Here is a 7,165-nt window from a genome sequence, read left to right as displayed (position 1 = left end):
TTTAGTAAAATGCCGGGTTATAAAATCACTTTAAAATTGGGTTTAGTAGCGTGAGAACATAATAAAAACTCAAGCAGTTAAAAATTTAAATTTATTATTAAAATCGTGTACTATCTATAAGTAATGTTTTAGCTAATTTTAAATATTATATTTTTGAATTTTCAAAATTTAATCTTAACTTAAATAATAGTAATTAAATCATTAGATTAGACTAGATTCGCTACTAGTCTTGTAATACGTCTAAGTAGTGGATTTAGCTCCTATTCGTAATTTCATAAATTTTACTTTTATACTTTACTAATTTTGAAATTTTAGTCAAGTAGCCAGAGAATTCTTTAACTTAAATAATGTAGCTTTTTGTAAATATTATGTGGAAATTACAAATTAACATGTCATTATACATGTGATAATGTGTTTATCGTTTAAGATTTTAGAAATAGTTGAATTTTTTAGAAATAGTTGAATTTAACTTAACAAAATTAACAACTATGATTTTGATTTACAACTTTAAAATTTGAAATGTACTAAGATTTTTAATGAAAAAATAGAGTACATGGATTCTAACACCTAGATATCATTATTATTAACTCGAAATTTAAGAAGCTGGGACTAAACTGAGAGGAATAGCAAAATTAAGGATTCCCACGGGCAATATAGAAATTTAAGCGGCCAGATTTTGATTACTTGGATTCCAAATCTGGTTCGATAAGGATGGAACCAATTGGTTCCAAAGTGGGAGACAAAATTATTAAGAATGGATGGTAATATGGGTGGTGAGGACCGTGCCGAAGGAGTATATATATAACTTGAGGAGAGGCAGAATTTTTTGAATCTTGTGGATAAATTTCATTCTCTCCTTTGCATCATCTTCTTCTTTGTCCTGAGGAAGAAGGGGGATGCGGATAGAGGAGGCTCTACATGCAGCAGTAGAGGTGTGGGTTTAATGCTGGTAATGGGATTATGAAAAAAACTAGTAAGTCTCGTTATCTCCCTTTGTGATTAGGTACTGAAGAAAAGAAATAGAATACGATTATCAAAACTTCTGTATAATTTAGGATTTCTGGGTTTCTAAGAATTTACCCCCATGGGTTTAACAACAAAAAAGTTGTCATTTTTAGCCATTAGGGCGAAGGGGGCTCTGGCATTTGGACTAGCTATGCAGTCAAGGATAAGAAAACAAGGTGAGTATTTGCATTTTGTCTCTGGTTGCTAAATGTTGTAAAGGGAAATTAACATGTTAATGTTGATTGTATTAGTATATGATTGTCGAATGATTATTTGGTGTAGTGTATTGCTTAATGATTTTCTACATGGGAGCCATGAATAGTATGACAGTAAAGACTAACATTGGGATAAACAAAGTTAGGTAAGGGAAAAATGGATGACTCTGTTAGATACCACTATACAGTATTACATAGTGAAAACCGTGATAGGTGAAGTTTTGTAAAGGGGACACTACGGTGTTCGAGCATCAATGTATAGGATGACGAAAAGAGGAATGGATGGAGTGTGATGAGAAGGGTGAATAAAAGATCATGGCTAGGCCATGGAACCAATCGGAGGCTGTATGCCTAAATGAGAAAGACTATAGCTGAAAGATGATATGACATCATGACAGAAATTAGTAAGACCATGGTTTAAAGACGCTATGGCACCATGGTGAAATGAACTAAGACCAAAGTTGAAAGACACTATGGCATCATTTGGAAGTCCATCGGGATGGTAAACATAGGGCTATAATTGAGTAAGATCAGAGCTAAAAGATGTTATGGCATTATAGATAGTCCGACGGGACATTAAATACAGGATAGTCTAATGGGAGTTAAACATGGGGTAGTTTGTCGGGACATAAAACACGGGGAACTTGGGGTGTAAGATCACAGCTGGGATATGGCAACTAGTATGGTTTGATAGGACAGTAAATGCCGGTGATCCGCTAGAAAGATTGACATGAGAATTATAATTGGATGTCTGCGATTCATAAATGATGTAAAGAGTGAATCTAAAGTTCATGGTGTGAAGGGAATGACAAGTCACAGGAAGAAATGAGTTGGTGCATCTAAGAACCGCCTGAATAAAGAAGGGTGCTAAGATTATGTCTCAATCCCAAATGAGTGAAAGGAAGAGGGAAATTCCTTAGGTAAAGATGTAAATATGATATACACAAATACTAGTACGTCATAAAAGTTAGAGGTTCCACACGTTTTGAATAGGCAAGAATTGGTCCATAGAATGACATAGTCTCATTTATAAAAATATAGAAAGGTTAGTCGAAGGATTTAATAGGCTAATAAGGGTTTCAAGAGACGGAACATGTGCCAATGCCAGATGGTCAGCGGAGCCCGCCAAAGAATAGTGGAAACGAAGATCAGATATAGCTATGGGGGACAAAAAATATCTTGTTGAGCTCTCACATTTTGGAATTGCATGTTTTAAAAAGTCTCCAAAAGTAATAGATCAACAAAGCATGAGTTTTAGTTCTGTTTGTGAGCCCTAGTATTACAGTGCATAAAGGACATTAGAATGTGGGTGTAACACCCCGTACCCGAGACCGTCGCCGGAGTCGGACACGAGGGGTTAACGGGCTTAATCCACTTCCTAGCACAGTTCATTTTAAAAATTTCCAGACAACTGGCTAACTGTGTCACTGTCACCTTAAAAATCATATATTGAGTTCCACAACTCGAAAATCAGTTTCGTGATTTTTCCCTGAAATAGACTCGTATATGCATCTACAAATTTTTTTCTAGAATTTTTTGTTGGGCCAATTAGTACAGTTTATTAGTTAAAGTCTCCCATGTTACAGGGATCAACTACACTGAACATTGCGCATTACAACTTGGATATCTCCCTGTACAGGGCTTCAATACTGATACCGTTTGTTTCTGCAGAAACTAGACTCGAAAAGGAATCCGTACATATATGGCATGACTTCTAATTATCTCTGGTCAATTTATAATGAATTTATAAAGTCGGAACAGGGACTCCAGAAACCGTTCTGGCCCTGTGTCACGAAAACTTAAATATCTCTTAACATACAACTCATAGGATTGTTTCGTTTCTTCCATGTGAAAGTAGATTCATCAAGGTTTGATTACATAATTTATTCACTATTTAATTCCATTTATACTATTTTTAGTGATTTTTCAATCTCACATCACTGCTGCTGTCAGCATCTGTTACTAAAGCAACCATGCCTATTTCATGATTTTTCCTTGATCTAACTAATAATTCATCATACATATTACAAATTATGATCATGACTAGCCATGCCAAGGGTTAATCATCACCGAGCATCTCCCTACTACACTATTACCAAATCATGAATTTAACACGAAAATAATCAGCCATGACATATGGCATAATAATCGAGTAGGCCTCGACCAATACTCAACCAAAACCGAATTACCAAGACTTGTGTCCAAACATCATAGAACCAAATCCAACCGAACATTATGCCATTTTCGCATGGCTAAAGTTTACATACCCAATTTCAACAAAACATAATAGCCTATACATGCCGAAATGTTCTCCTAGACCAACTAAAAGAAGATACCAAAAGTTGCTAGCCGGTGTGATGACTTGACGACGGTCCCGAGCACACAAAATGGATCAAGAACCTAAATAAGCAGCAAATAAGCACACCAAATGAGTACATAACTCAAGAAGTCGTAAGCACTACTCTCTGTCCAACAATAACAATCATAAGTGAAAACAAATAATACAAAATCAATTTTTCCAACCATAACAAACTATGCTACAATTTCTTAATTTTTTTGGTTCGATCTCATGCCAAGTCCTTCAATCAAATCAAATGCCAAGTCAGCCCAATCGATTTAGATCCATTTCCTCAAGTTTGGAACAACGATGCACTAGATAAATTTATGCATACACTGTACAATCTCAATTTCGATATTTAGTTAGTAGCTCAATCACTTACCTCGTTCATGTACAATTTATATCAACAACCGAATGTTGCACACATAGTGCTTATTATGTTCGCACACATAGTGCCATAGTAAATCGCACACATAGTGCCATAGTAAATCGCACACATAGTGCATTTGAGATTCCCTCATGCTTCAACCTCCCAATCGGCACACATAGTGCCACATAATTTTGCACACATAGTGCCCTATGTTGTTTCATCATGGTAAAGCAATTTACTTAACTCAAATTGTACATATGGTCATATTATTAAGTAGGGAATCATTCTGAAAATATCTATCCAAGGAGTTCTAGCAAAAGTGCTTAAGGACTTACCTTGTGTTGGGTATAACGGTTCCGACCTTGCTACTCGATGTCCTTGGCTTTGCCCTTGCTTGATTCCCTTCTTTAACTTCTCGGGCTTAATAAATAAATTAACTAGTTTAGTCATCTTGCTAAACATTTATAACTCAACTACACATGCATATGTATGTTTGTATATTCGGCAACCACTCTTACTAATTACCCATTTAGTCGTTTATACACATAGTTAAAGGTAACATCACGAATGGGCATACTTATGTATATATATATATATATACATAACCGAATGTGCACCAAAAATTTGATTCAACATCACCTACATACTCACTTTGATGGCCAAATATATATATACATGTACAATGTCATCTATAACATCATCTAAACACCTAAATTCTTCTCATGCACACTTGATCGACTTTTTCCCAATCTAGCATAGCTTCACCTCTATTTGTAATATCATATAAATCCCCATGTGACTACATTTCTTAAGTTTAACATCTTAATGCCCATTATAGCCACTCCCATAATCTAAATCTAAAAATCGGCAACATCTCCTTTCAACTATGTTAGACGAACCCTCATCCTCTTCTTAGTCCTACATTCGGCACCTCCAACACCATGACTTAACAACTTCAACTTTCATGCTAACATAACAAGCAACTTAACACATTCATATAACTAACACGTTAATAGCATCAAGGTATCAACTAAAATTTTTAAGCTTCTTTGTCAAATCCCAACTCTCCAACAACCCCCAATCCAACCATGGGATAGATGGAATTCAAACTAACAACCAAAAATATACATGAATTTAAAGGAATAACTTCAACATACCTCAACCTAGATACAATTATGGCCGAATTTCTCCAAAGCTTTTCTCTCCTTCTTTTACTTGGTTTTTCGGCTAAAGGATAGCAAGGATGAACACACACTTTTTTTTGTTCATTTTCTTATTATTAATCTTTATTTCTTCTCTATTTTAATTACTCACCAATATTAAATAATAAACAACATAACCTTGGAAGAATGAAGCCATGCTTGGCCACCACTCAACATAATTTGGGGCATTTTGACATGCAAACCCAAAGTTTCATATTTCAATACTATTTGGTCCTTACTTATTTACCTATCAAATTTCCTAAGTCTCTTAACTAAATCCTTTCAAGCAAGATTCACATTCCTAAGATAAAATTAAAACATCAAATTTTTATACAAGTACTACCACACATATAAGGTATGCAAATAAAATTTTAACTAAATTTTATGACTCGGTTTTGTGGTCCCGAAACCACATTCGACTAGGGTCAAATTAAGGTCATACAACTCTCCCCACATAAGGAATTTTCGTCCCGAAAATCTTACCGTGAATAAGTTCGGATAACGATCCTTCATAAAGTCCTCAAGTTCCCAAGTGGCTTCTTCGATTCCGTGTTTATGCCACAACACCTTCACTAATGGGATCTTCTTATTTCGCAACTCTTTTACTTCACGCATCAAAATGCGAATCGGTTCTTCTTCATAACTCAAGTTAGGCTGAATCTCGATCTCGGATGGAGTGATTACGTCGACGGGTCGGACCTATATCGTCAAGTATCGAGACATGGAAAACGTTAGAATCTTTTCAAGCTCGGGGTAAAATTAACCGGTATCGATCGCCCAACTCATTCGGATACTTCATACGGACCGATGAACCTCGGACTTAGTTTGCCCTTACGACCAAATCTAAGCACCTTCTTCCAGGGTGAAACTTTGAGAAATACTTTGTCTCCAACCTGATATTCAACGTCTTTTCTTTTCGAATCCGCATACGACTTTTGACGATCCGAAGTGGCTTTCAAACTTTCACGAATTACTCGAACTTTCGCTCAAAGATCCTTAATCAAATCAACCCCAAAATTTTACTTTCACTAAGTTCACCAAAATAATGGGGTACGACATTTACGACCGTATAAGGCCTCGTAAGGTGCCATCTTAAGGCTTGATTGAAAACTATTGTTGTAAGCGAATTCAATCAAAGGCAAATATCTTTCCATGAACCACAAAACTCTAAGACGCAACATCTCAACATATCCTCGAGTATCCGAATTATTCGTTCAGATTGGCCATCGATCTGGGATGAAATGCGGTGCTAAAATGCATCTTAGTACCCAACGCTTCTTGTAACTTCCTCCAAAATCGCGATGTAAATCTTGGGTCTCTATCCGACACGATAGAAATAGGTACCCCATGCAATCGAACAATTTGGGAGATGTATAATTCTGCCAATTTATCGAGCGAAAAATCTGTACGGACAGGGATAAAATGAGCAGACTTGGTCAATCTATTAACAATAACCCAGACCGAGTCTTTCTTACTCTGAGTCAAAGGTAACCCAGATACAAAGTCTATTGTCACTCGATGCCATTTCCATTCGGGTATCATGATTGGCTGGAGTAATCCCGATGGCACTTGATGTTTCGCTTTTACTTGTTGACATATCAAACACCTTGAAACAAATTCAAAAATGTCTCGTTTCATACCTGGCCACCAAAATTGACGTTTCAGATCGTTGTACATTTTAGTACTACCGGGGTGGATAGACATTCGGCCACTATGAGCCTCATTCAAAATCATCGACATAAGTTCCGAATTTCTTGGAACACATAATCGACCCTTGAACGTCAAGCAATCATTGTTGTCAATCCGAAACTCCGATTCCTCATTCGAGGCACATTCATTCGTTTAGCGACCAATTCAATCGACTTTACGGGATTCAAGTATTTGATGAATCAATAATGGTTTGGCCTTTAATTCAACTACTAGCACCTCATCGGGCGAAACGGATAGGTGAGCATCCATCGCTCTCAAAGCAAACAGTGCTTTACGACTTAAAGCATCGGCCACCACGTTAGCCTTCCCTGGGTGATAATCAATG

Source organism: Gossypium arboreum, chromosome 12 (assembly GCF_025698485.1).
Source record: "Gossypium arboreum isolate Shixiya-1 chromosome 12, ASM2569848v2, whole genome shotgun sequence".
NCBI classification, from domain to species: domain Eukaryota; kingdom Viridiplantae; phylum Streptophyta; class Magnoliopsida; order Malvales; family Malvaceae; genus Gossypium; species Gossypium arboreum.
Note: the sequence above shows the minus strand (reverse complement) of the source record.